The sequence below is a fragment of the Nannospalax galili genome, unplaced genomic scaffold (genome assembly GCF_000622305.1).
Source record: "Nannospalax galili isolate Female #2095 unplaced genomic scaffold, S.galili_v1.0 scaffold529, whole genome shotgun sequence".
In the NCBI taxonomy this organism is placed as follows: Eukaryota; Metazoa; Chordata; class Mammalia; order Rodentia; family Spalacidae; genus Nannospalax; species Nannospalax galili.
In genome coordinates this window covers 220,477-235,440 of record NW_008360309.1, presented here as the reverse complement: position 1 = coordinate 235,440, position 14,964 = coordinate 220,477, and the positions used below count along the sequence as shown (strand labels likewise).

Sequence of the window (14,964 nt, the reverse complement as noted above, 5' to 3'; positions counted from 1 at the left end):
TATATATATATTCCATGTTACAGACACTGAGAATAAAGACGGTGGTCAGGGTGGAGAAACATTGATTTGGATATCAAATCTCAATAAGAGCTGGGAAACTTCTCCTGGACTAATACCATGTGAATTCAATGTGTGTGGAAAGATTTCCATGTGTCATTTCCCCCTTAACAGGCATGACACATCTCAATCTAAATGTAAACCTTATGAGCATGGGGAATATGGAAATGAGCAATATAACTCTAATTCTCTCACAAACTTTCAAAAATATATGAGAACCCACGTGGTGAATGGGCCATGTGAATGCGAGGTATGTTTAAAATACTTTGGTTTTCCCAGTTCCCAGTATATTGGAAATTAGTCAAGAAACCCAACATAGAAAAAACCCATATCAATATAAGGAATGTGGAAGGCCTGTGCTTATATAAGTTTTTTTTTTTTTTTTTTTTTTTTTGAGACAGAGTCTCCTTGTAGCCCCAGCTGACCTGGAACTCAGCTATGTAGACCAGGCTGGCCTTGAACTCACAGAGCTCTGCCTGCTTCTGCTGGAGCTAAAGGCATGCGCCACCACGACTCGCTTTACTAGTTCGTTATGTACCAGTGGACTGAGTTCACGTGGAAGAACTCATACTATAAGAAAATGTTATGAATGCAATCAATGTGGTAAATCTCTGAGTTCTTATACTTCCCTTTGCAGACATGAAAGAATTCACAGTGGGAAAAAACCCTATAAATGCAAACAATGTGATAAAGCTTTTAGATGTCCTGGTTACCTTCACTTACATGAGAGAATTCATACTGGCGAAAAGCCCTATGAATGTAAACAATGTGGTAAAGCCTTTAGATGTAAGAGCAATCTTCAAAGACATGAAAAGATTCATACTGGAGAAAAACCCTATGGATGTAAACAGTGTAGAAAAGCCTTTAGAAGGAGCAGTAATCTTCACAGACACAAACAAACTCATACTGGAGAGAAACCCTTTGTATGTAAACAATGTGGCAAAGCTTTTGGATCTTACAGTAATCTTCAGTTACATGAAAAAATTCATACTGGAGAAAAATCCTATGGATGTAAACAGTGTGGTAAAGCCTTTATAAGTCATGGTTACCTTCAAAGGCATGAAACAACTCATACTGGAGAAAAACCCTATGGATGTGAAAAATGTGCTAAAACCTTCAGTCGTAACAGTCACCTTCAAAGACATGATGAAAGAACTCATAAGCAAGCGTCTATGCATCCCGGATCGAGAACCAATGATAGGCCAAAATTATGATTCCATCAAAGTCCAACTTGGCAAACCAATGATTGTATTGGGGTTACTTACAGGAGCATGCACAACTCACAGGCAGCCACTCCAAAAAGCCACTTCAGCCTGAATGACAACCTTGGAGATCTCTGCACAACCCGATGGCAACTTGACTAAGAGTCTGAGTCTCTTCTCTTAGCAATCTTTTACTGCTTCTGTAACCTTGGGGAGGGGCTTTCTCAGTCTTTCAAGTTTTAGTTTTCAGGAACGTGTTAGGTGTTTACTTACTAAATCTCATGACTGTCCCTCTTAGAGGGAATGTTTCAATTCTGAGGAAACTGTGGCTCTGTTTTTGGTAATTTTTTGAGCCTTAGAGGGACTGGTGGAAATGTCCATCTATTGCTAAGCACTGGGCCACTGGGCCATAGCAGCCTTCGCTTACTCTCAGGAGCTTCCCCGACGGTTGAGTCTCTTTGGTGTTCCATCTGTTGTCAAATTGAGCTTCTTTCCTTGATGGACTGCAACTGATGATATAGGTATAAGCTACATTTTTAGAAGGCTGTTTGACAGGCACATCACAGCAGTTTTCTTTCCCACTAGGGCCTAAGACCTGTGCAGCCACAGGTTTTTGTCCTAGCTTACAACACCAGACATGAATTTCCTCCATGGAGTGGGCAGTAAATGAAATTGGACAGCTGTTGGTTGTACCCATGATAGTTGTGCCACTATTACTCTGGAACACACATCCTGGATGGCATTTTGGTACTATAGCACACACAGTCTATACAGCTGAGCAGATCTGTTGGTGATAATTCTCTCCAGCAAACTGCATAGCACCTTTTGGCACAGTGCAAGCCCGCCAGTATGGAGGGAGTTTTGTGTTTCATTTCAGCATTATTTCCTCATGTTTTGTGACCAAAGCAGGTGTCTTCAGCACTAGAGTCTTACCATCTAGTTTTGACATGTAACCAACAAGTATTGATAGCCTTTATGGCTTGTGGGCTCTTACACTGGGAGTTTTATTTAACAATCTATAACCTTTCTGAGTGTCCTTTTTGTACCCATGCAGGGGATTTTCCTGGTGTTAAAATTTAAAAATTTTGTTGGGCATTGTGGCACATGCCTTTAATCCCAGAACTCAGGAGGGAGAGGCAGGTGGATCTCTGAGACCAGGCTGGCTTACATAGCGAGTTCTAGGCCAGCTGTGGCTACAGGGAGACCCTGTCTCAAAAAGACCAAAAGAAAAAAATTTAAAAAATTTTTGATTATTTTATGTGTATGAATGTATTGCGTGCCTGAAAGTTCACCTGTGTCATGCAGTGCCCACAGAGGTCAGAAGAGGGTGTCAGACACCCTGGAACTGGAGTTATGGACAGTTGGTAGCTGCTTTGTGGGTACTGGGAATCAAACCCAGGTCCTCTTCAAGAGCACCAGTGCTCTTAACCCCATTAAAAATTGTTAAACCTAGCCCTAATATACTTTTAATGTAGGTATGTTGGAGACCAAGATGGCTGGACTCGGGACAAATTAGGCATGAACTTTTGAGCGGCTGCAGCGTCTGCTAAAAGCGGTGAGGCGCTGAAAACCAGTGCTTCTACAGCCCTGTCGTGCAGAACAGTGTAATGACTAGCAAAAGGCAGCTGGCCAGATTAAAAGTTTACAGTCTTGACTTCCTTGACCTAGAGGTGAAAAACAGCCTAATCAATACACCAAGTACATGTGTAATTAAAATTAAGACATCTTAGTTAATAAGCTCTGACACGCTGCCTGGTCTTGTACAAATGATCCTCTGCCCACGCTAAGGACTGATCAACCTATGTGACACGTAATATGAGCTCCCTTTGTCTTTGTCTGAAATGAACTTTACATGCACCCTGGATGCTGCACATACCCTCTAGTCTCTCTGGTATATAAGCTTGCTCTCAGAGAATAAAGTTGGCTTGTAGCTTATTGGGAAGTAAAGCTTAAGACCCAGAGTTGTTACTCTACGCCGATCAGTCTCTATGTTCCTGGAGCTGGCCCCCCCACTGAGCAAAGCAACCCCTGAGTTCCTGATAAGGTAGAAGTACCATTGTACCTGGTTGTCATTAGTCCATTTCTGTGCATCAGTATTTGTGAAATGACTACCCTTGTCACTATAGGCACCCAAATGTTAACAGTGATTTGGGAAACCATTGATAGTGACTTTATCTATTTCTCACTTGCATGGAAATGCTTCTAAGAGGCCTGATGCAGTGTCCACATAGGTGAGAGCATATATGCATCCCTCTTGAGAAGTATGGGCCATATATGGTCTGTTTGCCAGTCCCTTATGGGGCAGATTGGCTTCTGCACATGTCCCCTTGTAGAATACATCGAGGCCACAATCAGGAACAGGCCCAACCTGGTGGCACCTTCTGCCTGTGGCCTAAATATAGTGATGTCTGGAGAGGAAAAAGAAATGTTTCCTGTCCGCATGTGTTGGCTTCTTATTTTAGCGTGTAACTGTTGTGGTGGCTGCTGCTGCTGTTGCTACGTCCCCCAGAGACATCGGACGACAGCTCCTTTTACCTTCCAATGTGTACTGAACAGCAGTAGCTCAAGGAATTTTCCAGGTCTTCACTGCCAGAATGGGACTTTGGAGGCATCCAGGTTCACAGCAGCTGTTGGATTCTAGCCTCTTCACGCGCAGGGCTGTTGTTGGGACTACTCAATCCCACCATGAAGCTCGTCTGCTGAATTCCCTTTTATCACATATAGACATTCTACTGGTTCTGTTCTTTGACACAGTTCTTGGTAATATAATTTCTGGTATAGGAAGTGTTGTAGAGAAACAGAAATGAGCTGTTTTAACGTAGTTCTTCAGTAGTATGCACAATAACTCCAGTTCCAGGGGATGTGACACCCTCTTCTGACCTCCACAGGTGTTGGATGCAATACACTCACACAGATAAATAAAATAAAAATAAATAAATAAATAAAATGATTTCTAAGTGACTACCATAGAAGAACTTGTCTCAAACTGTTACTTTAAATTTATTGGGAAAATAAATAAAAATGTCTCCAAGGCTGTTTATACATTTGCATATGTTTCATGTATGGCTTGTTTCTATCTTCATTGGAACATGATTCACTATTCTATTAAAAATGAAGTATTTTCGGGGCTAGAGAGATGGCTCAGTGGTTAGAACAGCATGGGCTACTCTTGCAGAGGACCTGGATTCAGTCTCCTGCATCCATCTGGCAGCTAACAATCATTAAAAACTCCAGTTCCAGGGAATTCAATGCCCTTTTCTGACCTCCGCAGGCACTGCACTACATGGGTACACTTACATACATTCAGGCAATACACTCATACATGTAAAATAAAATTAACAAATAAAATACCTAAAAAATGTTTTCTAATTTTTAAAAAAATTTTACAAAAACTTCATTGAGAATTTCATACATGCATATAAGGTGTTTTGATCAAAGCTACGCCTACTTCCTCCCCTCCAACATTCCCCCCTCTCAAGAGGTAACCCTAAAATCTTTTAACGATTAGATACAAGCTCCCAAATACTTTTGGCATTTTTGGCCTTGGAACAGAGTATGTTGCTAACAGGCCCAAGGACATTTTGATTTTTAGCCAAGAAATTGGCTATTATTTCTTTGGGGTCTTTTTACTCTAACTGCCTAGCCAATTCCTACCTCCTATTCTTATCATACCATCCTCTGAAGAAGTTACCCAAATTGCCAACAGGGAATAGGGATGCCGACCGCTCTGGCATCTTCCATGCTGAACAGGGACACAGGGTGAGGCAACTGGAGTACCCCTTCAGTGGGTCTATCTAAGACTCCCAAATTGCATAACTTTTGTCTCTAAGGGGAGAAGAAAGTCAGAGGGCAGAAATAAGCCATTAAATAAGGATACAAAAAATGTAAAGTTATAGACATTTTTGATAAAGGGCATTAAAGAGAAAAGAATACTTTTTTTTTTTTGGTCTTTTTGAGACAGGGTCTCCCTGTAGCCCCAGCTGTCCTGGAACTCACTATGTAGATCAGGGTGGCCTTGAACTCACAGAGATCCACCTGCCTCTGCCTCCCAAGTGCTGGGATTATAGATGAGCGCCACCACGCCTGGCAGAAGTAATACTTTTAGACAAAATGGGGTTTTCTTTATTGTTTTATGTATATGAGTGTATTGTCTGCATGTGTATAAGTGCACCCGTGTCATGCAATGCCCACGGAGGTCAGAAGACGGTGTGGATTCCCTGAAACTAGAGTTAGGAATGGTTGTTAGTTGATGTGTGGGTGCTGGGAATGGAACCTGCATCCTCTGCAAGAGCAGCTAGTGCTCTTAACCACTGCGCCACCTCTCCAGCTCCAAAATGGGGTTTTCAATGGTAGTCTTGTCTTAAATATTGTTCCAAGGTGTAAACAGGAAAGTGCTGATAAACCCAGAGAGTTTCAGCTTGTTGCTGAAGTCTGCAAGTTACAGAGTTGTGAGATAAAACTTTAGATGGTAGTATGTACAGAGTTAAGTTTAATGTGATTAAAATCAATTTATCCTAGAAAATTCAGACAATTCCTAGACAATCCACTGCAGGCATCCAGAGGAAATTATAAAAGTACTCAATAGGATCCACACTCTCAATTAACTTTTTAAAATTGGCCTTTGACATTACAACAAAATAAAGACTGCTGAAAAGGCCCAGGAAAAAATTAGATACAAGAATGACCCCAATTCATACCTTGAGTCCTCAAAATTATTTATTTCCCTACACAGGGTAGTGCCTCAGAGAAACCCAAAGCTGAGGGGAGGATTCAAAAAGACAATGTTTATCACAGCTTTTTATTTTATTTTTTTCCTTTGTATTTTTGCGACAGGGTCTCCCTGTAGCCCCAGCTGGCCTGGAACTCACTATGTAGACCAGGCTGGCCTTGAGCTCAGAGATCCGCCTGCCTCTGCCTCCCAAGTACTGGGACTACGGCGTGGGCCACCACACCCGGCTTCCTTTTATTTCTAAACTTTAAACGCCTTCCTTTGCTCTCCTAAATCTAACAGCGTGTGTAATGAACTGTCCGCACTAGTGACTGCACAGAAGAACAGGAAGTACCTACTGAGTGCAAGAAGACAGCAGTGCCAGCTCTGGAAGATGGTAAGAAGTTCTTAACCGCCTATCTCCCTGGCGCTCCGCCATGTTTGTACCCAGGCGGCTGGGAGGGACCGCAGACCGAGAGTCCTTTTTGCGCCGCCCTCAATGGGAGCTAGTCCCGTCGCTCAGGCCTCTTTAGCCAATCAGAGCCTTGGAGCGGATCGTCCAAAGAGGAGCGCCGGTGGAAGGCTGGCTGTTTCCCGCCACCGTGCGGTTCAGAGGCTGTGAAGGCTCTGCGCCTGCGAGTGCTGCGCCGTGAGCGCCCCGCGGGGAGCCGAGGAGCGCGCGGGCTAAGCCGGAAGCCGGGCCGTGCTGAGCGCGGGGCCGGCCGTGTGCAGACGGGAGCAGCGGCCGCCATTGCGGCCAGAGCGAGCTGTGCTGGGTCCTCCGCGAGGCTGCCAGTCCGACCTGCTGTCCTGTGCGGTCGGGGCGGCGACCGAACCGCCGGCCTGTGGCACCTGGGCAGCTCCGCCCCGGCAGCCGCTTCTGCGAGGAGCGCTGCGCTGGCGTGAGCGTGACGTCACAGACCCGCCCCTGCTCGTGCTTTCTAGGGACGAAATGAACATCTGAATTCAAAAGTCAGGCGGTGAGATGGCTCAGCAGGTAAAAGTAGTTGCGGTTAAGCCTGGTGACCTGTGTTTGCTCAGCAGGACGAACGTGGTGGAAGGACAGAACCGACTCCCCCAAGTTGTTCTCTGGTCACTTTCCTCCCCTAAGTTTGTTCTTGTGAAGTATTTCGCATAGCAGTGAGAAAAATAACTAGTTCATTATACCTTTAACATCCACGTTAAAGATGGACCCTCTAATTCGAATCAGTTTTTATGTCTTTTCGGCTGTACGTTTCTCGTTTTACTTTTTTTTTTTTTTTTTTTTTTTTTTTTTTTTTTTTTTTACTAGCCATTCTCGAAGTAATGATGATCCTCCTGCCTCAACTTACTGAGTGCTGAAATTGCAAGTGTGAACTTCCTTACCAATTGTGTAGTTTTGAAAATATTTATTTTTAATTGTGTGTGTGTGTGTGGTGCACCCCAGTGCCAGTGGACGCCAGCAGAGAGTTTCAGGTCCTCTTGAGCTGGAGCTGTAGATTGTTGTGAACTGCCTGATGTGGGTGCTGGGATTGTAACTAGGACCTCAGCAAGAGCTCTTAACTGCTGAGCCGTTTTTCAGCCCCACCTTGCTGTTCTTTAGTGGTAGTTCTGAAGACTCAGTTTTTTGTCAGTTTTGAGATTGTGAGTTTTCTGTTGATTTGGTGTAATTTTATTCTCTAGTTATCAGTTTCCAGTGCTTGATTTAGGTTGATCTCTCCTTTCTCCCACTTTCTAATGTGGAGAGTTAGGGCTGAAAAATGATTGACATGGGGCTGGAGAGATGGCTCAGCGGTTAAGAACACTGACTGTTCTTGCAGAAGACCTGGGTTTGAATCCCAGCACCCACATGGCAGCTAACAACTGTCTGTAACTCCAGTTCTAGGGGATCTGACAACCTCTTCTGTCCTCTGTGGGCATTGCATGACACGGGTGCACTTACCTACATGCAGGCAATACATGCATACATCTAAAATAAAAATAATAGATTAAAAAATGATTGACTTTCCACCTTTCCTTTCAATATTCACATTCTGTGCTTTAATTTTCTTCCAAAGTCTGCTTGTGTTACTGTTGGCTGGTGACTGGGGTAGGTGATTCTAGATTCTTGGTTTCTTATTTAAGAACAAAATAAAAGTCCACACAGATTGCAAAGAAGGGAGGAAACGTTATTTAGAATCAAAGGACCGACTGGAGAGATGGCTTAGCGGTTAAAAGCACTGGCTGTTCTTGCAGAAGACATGGGTTTGAATTCCAGCACCCACATGGCAGCTAACAACCATCCATAATTCCAGTTCCAGGAAATTCAACGTCCTCTTCTTTCCTCTGTGGGCACCATACAACACGGGTGCATTAACACACATGCAGCCAATACATTCATACACATAAAATTAAAATAAAAATTAAAGGAGTCTCTGGGTGTGGTATCTCACACCTTTAATCCCAGCACTTAGAGGCAGAGGTAGGCAAATCTCTGTGAGGTCAAGACCAGCCAGGTCTACAAAGTGAGTTCCTACAAAGTGAGGCCAGCTGGGGGCTTCAGGGAGACCCTGTCACCCCCCTCTCCACCAAAGGAAAAGCAATAACATAGAAACACTGTATGAGAGCAGTAAGACACATGCTTGCTGCTTAGTGCCCCGAATATTGGAGTTTGTTGCTAAGGGGTGTGGAATGGATACCCTAGAACTGGAGTTAGATAAGATGATTGTTAGCCACCTGTGGGTGCTGGGAACCCTGGTCCTCTGGAAGAACAGCCAGTATTCTTAACTGTTAAGTCGTATCTCTAGCCCCATTGTATATTCTCTCTCTCCCTCTCCCTCCCTTTACTTCTCCCTCTCTGCTCCCCTCTCCTTCCCATTCCCCTGTCCCTCTACTTCTCTGTTTTTTAAGACCGTCTCCTTGTAGTCCCAACTGGCCTGGAACTCGCTATGTAGAACAGGCTAGCCTTGAGCTCACGGAGATCTGCCTGCCTCTGCCTTCAGAGTGCTGGGATTAAAGGTGTGCGCCACCACGTCCGGCTACTGTATGTTTTTTTTAAAGTTTTGTTTGAAGCTTAAATGCCATTAAGTAATTGTGAGACATATGAGGGGGTACTGGGCACTGGGCATGCGGTAAAGCGTTGCTAAAGCACTATTAAAATCACCAGAAGTATGAATGGTTATTTCTTTGAAATTCTCATGAACACTCCTTCTGGTCCCCACTTTCTCTTGCTCAAGCAAAGATACTGGGGGCAATTTGATCCCCTAGTTGGCTGGTATTAGACTCTCCCTTGATAATCTGGATACATTGAGCAGGAGGATTGAAATTTCCATCCAGATGACCATTATAACAAAACTGGCATTTTAAACACTCCAGGGACTCCTTGAGAAAAACGAACAATGATTGCAGTGGATGCTGTAGTCCTGAAGGTGCAGCCCTAGCCAGGACAGCTTCAAACAGTTTTGTTTGGACTTTCTGCTATCACAGTCTTGTCAGTTAAGTTCTTGCCACAAGCATGAGGACCTGAGTTCAGATCACCAGCACCCACATAAAGGCTGGGTGTGGTGTTGTACCTGTAATCCCAATTACCTCGGGAGGTAGAGGGAGGACGATCTCTGGAGCTTGCTGGCTAGCCACTCTAGTGGAATTGGTAAGCCCAATGAGCAAAAATTGGTAAGTTCAATGAGCAAGAAATCAGGTGGAGAGTTACTGAGGAAGACATCCAATGTTGACCCGTGGCCTGTGTTCACATTCCCACATACAAGCACATGTATTTGCACCCATATGTGCATGCACATACACATGCCACACATATTCACAAGACATCAAAGAAATACTGTTCCTCCCATCCAGTTCTGTTCCTGTATCCATTAGTCTTCCTCATTTCATCCCTCCTGTCCACACACTGCCTGAGCTTTGGGAACCACGATTCTATTCTCCAGTTGAATTTATCTGCGGTTTTTTTTAAGTTCTATAATTAAAAAAATATTATTTTTATTTTCTATGTACTCGTGTATTGCCTGCATGTAGGTAAGTGCACCCGTGTCGTGCAATGCCCACAGAGGACAGAAGAGGCTGTCGGATTCCCTGGAACTAGAGTTACAGTTGTTAGCTGCCATGTGGCTGCTGGGATTCGAACCTGGGTCTTCTGCAAGAAGTCAGTGTTCTTAACTGCTGAGCCATCTCTCCAGCCCCTGAAGTTCTATAATTAAAAAAATGATTTATTAATATTTTTGTGTGTACATATGTGTGAGTTCCTGTGGAGGGCAGAGAGGGTGCCAGATCCCTGGGGGCTAGAGTTACAGGTGGTTGTTAGTTGCCCAGAGTGGGTACTGGGAATGTAAGTATGGTCCTCTCAAAGAGCTACAGTACTCTTAACCATGAAGCCATCTCTCTTGCCCCAGATTTCTATTTTTGATTCATATCCTTTTTTGCCTTTGTTTTTCTTTGCTTTTGAGACAAGGTCTTACTATGTAGCCCTGGCTGGCCTCAGTCTCACAGAGAACTATCTGCATCTGCCTCCCAAATACTGGGATTGAAGGTGCGCACCACGAGAGCAGGCTGAACTCATATCTTAACCAGTTTTCAGGTGCTGTGATACATAGCAAGAAGTGTTTATGTACTAAGGATTCTCAGAGATGATTTATCTCAACTAATTGTTTTCTGTGCATGAGCCACGTGTTTCTGTTTCTCTGAATTCTTTGTCATTTCTTTCGATGTTAAAAACTGAGCATTTGCCAGGTGAGGGGGTGCACACCTTTAGTCTCAGCACTTGGGAGGCTGAAGCTGGGGGAATCTCTGTGTGATTGAGGCCAGCCTGGTCTACATAGTGCGTTCCAGTCCAGTGGGGCTACAGGGAGACCCTGTCTTAAAAAACAACAACAAAAAGTAGCATTTGAATAATAGACTGAATGAATACCTCTGGAAGGAGTGTCCCTTTCATAGAGTTTGTTCTTGTTTGCTCTAGGATGTACTTGGCCATTTGCTGAGTAGCATTTCCAAAGTATTTGTTCCAGGGATTCTATTACTTCTGTGTAGTGAGTGAACTCCATGTTTCTTTATCATGTGTTGAGACATTGTTTTCACAGATTTCTTTGAATGTCAGGAGCTGAGAAGAAGAGCATGGAAGAAAGCATTCCCTGTTGTGGTATTTGTGGGCGGCTGTGTTGTTGCCCTTCTTTCAACATGGAACCAGGCTTCAGCCTTCTGCTTCAGCCTAAACTTCCTGCTGAACTGAGCCTAGAGATACATTGGTTTAATGTGAGAGTCTTCTCAGATGGTCATTTGCAAGTATATTCTTTCCTGGGTATTGTTTCCATGTCCTAATATCCCTGGGTGTTTTTGAGTACCTTAATTTCTGAGAGACATTGTTGTGGCAACTTTTCCTCCTAGTACTCTGGATTCAGTGAGAGACCCTGTTGCAAAAAACAAGGGGAAGAGAGACTGAGGAAGAAAGCCAGCATTGACTCCGTTCTCCACACACATACCATGAACATACACCTCACACACATGTGCCCACATACATACAAACATGCATACGGGCCTGGAGAGATGGCTCAGTGGTTAAGAGCACTGACTGCTCTTGCAGAGGACCTGGATTTGATTTGCAGCACCCACATGGTGGCTATGAACCGCTCTTAACTCCAGTTCCAGGGGAATCCGAAGCCCTCTTCTGACCTCCGCGGCATTGCATGACACGGGTGCACTCACATACATGCAGGCAATACGTGCATACTCATAAAATAAAAATAATAAAATATTAAAAAAAACATGCTCACATGGATATCACGCACACTAAGATGACTGGATCATGGAGGGCTGATGTGGTAGCATCTCCCATCTGCCACTATGCTCAGCATTGTTCTTTTGACAGAATAACTGATACAAGTGATGGGGTCTTTTGCATGTTCTATTGTTCCTTGGTAGCATGCGTTTTAGTATTGTCCATGCTGCTGGATGCCAAGGCCAGTTTTTATTCACTCAAGATAATGGGTCTTCGGAGCACTCTCCCAGGGTTCCCTTCACATTCTCACTATTGGTCATGCTGCGGTGGCCCAGAGCCTTGCTTTGTTATCGTGACCATTCTCTGTGAAAAGAGTTCATTACATAGATGATAAAATGCCAATCTCTGAGTGTTTTATAGGTTTAGAAAAGCATCTGAAAGGCGTACAGGTGCCTGTAAAAGACCAAGGGTGGGGAATCAAGTCACACAAGGTGATAGGGCCAGGCACAGAAGTAAAATTCCTTAAAGTATTATAGTTTGGTTAAGATGCATTTGATACCTGACAAAGTTATTGAGAACGGTCACTGTAGGACAGGTTAAGCCCTATGTACTCTATTACTCAGGTGTCCCTTCAGGTTAGAAATCACCAGACATTCAGAGGTCTATAACGGGGACTATGGCTAAAACAGGAATCCCAGGGACCGGAAAGCCTATTTATTTCCTTATGTTCATGCACCAACCCTGACTCTTACAATCTCTCTGCCCCCTCTTTTGTAATGTTCCCTGAGCCACGGGTGGGAGTCCTAAACAGGGACATGCACTCTGCAGTCTCTTATTCTCTAAAACTCAGCCACTTGTGTCCGTCTGTGTGCACCACACTGTTGTGAGTAAGCTTTGCTGGTGAGAGTTGATGTATTAGTACTCTCTACCCCTGTTCCACTATGTTCCATGGGTCTTAGGTGTAGAGGTTCCACTGTAGATGTGTCACTTAGGGCTGGGCATCTCAGACGTATACTCTACTCTGTGTGTGACCAGTTGTGGAACTCTATAATGGCCTCCATCTTTGCAAAGAAGCTTCTTTGATGAGTGGTGTATGGTACTTGTTAAGCTGGTAGGCAGTTCTGATGTAGTGTTAATGGAAAAGGCATGTGTAGATGTGACATTTCACAGTTATCGGGCTTGAGTTAGCACACTAAGCTATGACATCTCCTTTAGAATAGTGGACTTCTGCCTCATGAAAGTAAAACCCAGTTTCATTTTGTTGCCATCTGTGGGATGTCTGAATGGTAGGCTGGGCTGACCTAAAGGTGAGGTTCACAAAGACACGAGCTGTGGATTAGTCTTGTGGAGAAGTCCTCTGGAGAAATGAAGACTTGGCCACTTGCAATTCTGTCAGATGAGAGTTCCATATCTAGTAGACTGGATGGAAGTATGTGTGCAAAATGTCAGGGGTCACTGAGTGTCTGGTTATACATATTCATGGCCTGATTTAAAATTTTTCGAATTTTTCTGGGTGCCCACAGAGACCAAAAGAGGGCATCAGATTCCCAGGAACTGGAGTTATAGGCAGTTGTGAGCCACTGGACATGTTTACCAGAACTGAACTCTGGTCCTCTGGACAAGCAAGTGCACTTAACTGCTGAGCCATCATCTCTCCAGTACTCACAGCCTGGTTTTTAAAATGTGGAAATTATGTTTTAATTTTGGCATTTTATGTTTACCTTAAACTGTGTAAATTTTTAAATTGGGTTAGGCAAGACATCATCTAGTTTTCAGAAGACTTTGACAGTTGCTAGACCGAACTTGTTATTCCTAGTCTGGAAAAAAAGTCTGCTTTGGAGATTCATGGGAGTTTCTAGTAGTATGATAAGATAGGTGAACTGGATAACATTGAACTTCTTTGTGCCTCAATCATTCCCTCTGTCCCCTTCCTCCCTCCTTCCTTCCTTATTCTCTCCCTCCCTCTGGAGCACCCCTTTAATTACCAGCACTTGGGAGGTGAATCTTTATGAGTTCTAGGCCAGCTGGACCTATAGGGACACCCTGTCTCAAAAAAAAAAAAAAAAAATTGTGCGCTCCAGAAAAGCTCCTTACACTTAGAGCCCATTTCTGTTTGTTGGGTACAGGGAGAGCTGATCCTCTAGTTATGTCTGTGAATTTGAAACTGATTAATGGATATTTGGAAGGATAACAGACATTTAGAGAGTGCCATAATGTTTACACAAATCATTTGTGATGAGTGATTTATTCTTATGTCCGTGTGATCTCTACCAAAATGTAAAACTTAAACATTGTGAGCAGGAATTTTTAAGGACAAGCATGTTCATATTAACACTGTTTTATATCAAGTGATAGGACTTCCTAAAACAGGAAGTGCAAGTGCACCGTGGAAAGGGAATTGGTATAGATCAGCAGCATCTCCTGTGCCTTGGGCCCAGTGATGACAGCAGTGTCCCTACAGTGCTCTTTCCTTTCAAATTGCCCAATGCTTGCGTTAGAACTCCTGTGTCATGGAGTGAATGTGTGGATCTCACAGAACTATGCAAACATATCATTTGGCTATATGGAACGTTTAGGAATCTGTGACCTTTGAGGATGTTGCTGTGAACTTCACCCAGGAAGAGTGGGCTTTGCTGAATCTTTCTCAGAAGAATCTCTACAAAGATGTGATGCAGGAGACCTGTAGGAACCTTGCTGCTATAGGTAAGGATATCATCCTTCACTTAGTCAACTAGAGGAAAAGTGTTTATTGGTTATTTAAATTTTTTTTTGCAAATTTTGTTTTCAAGTTTTTTTTTTCTTTTTTTTAGAAGAAGCATTTCATTACAGCTTTAACATATTCAGTAACACATTCCAGAGCAAGGATACATCTCTTTCAAAGGTGGCTGTAAATTTTAGGTTCACAGTTGAATTAATATAGTCATACAATAATGGACTCAGTATAAACCCTGTAAGACATAAAAGTGAATGAGTTTTTACCCTCTAAAGAAGATCTCCATTTCATTTTAAGATATGCTGTTTCCTACATTTTTAATGCTACTAACATGTTTGCATATGTGTCTTTAATCTCTATGTATCTGATTATTACTAATCACAGTTGGTTACACTCAGATCCTTAGTACCTGAGTATGGATATAAAGTCATCACATAGATTTCACTGGTAATGTTGATCACCTCTATTATTTAACATTAAGTAGAATTAAAAAAATTTTTTAATAACTATATGATTAGAAGAAGCATTTCATCACAGCTTTAACATATTCAGTAACACACTCCAGAGCAAGGATACATCTCTTTCAAAATTGGTTGTAAATTTT

At 43.2% G+C, this 14,964-nt stretch overlaps 1 pseudogene; it reads left to right on the top strand.

Moving 5' to 3' along the window:
* Nucleotides 1-14,964, top strand: part of LOC103726934 — a 31,700-nt pseudogene that overhangs the window by 7,328 nt on the left and 9,408 nt on the right.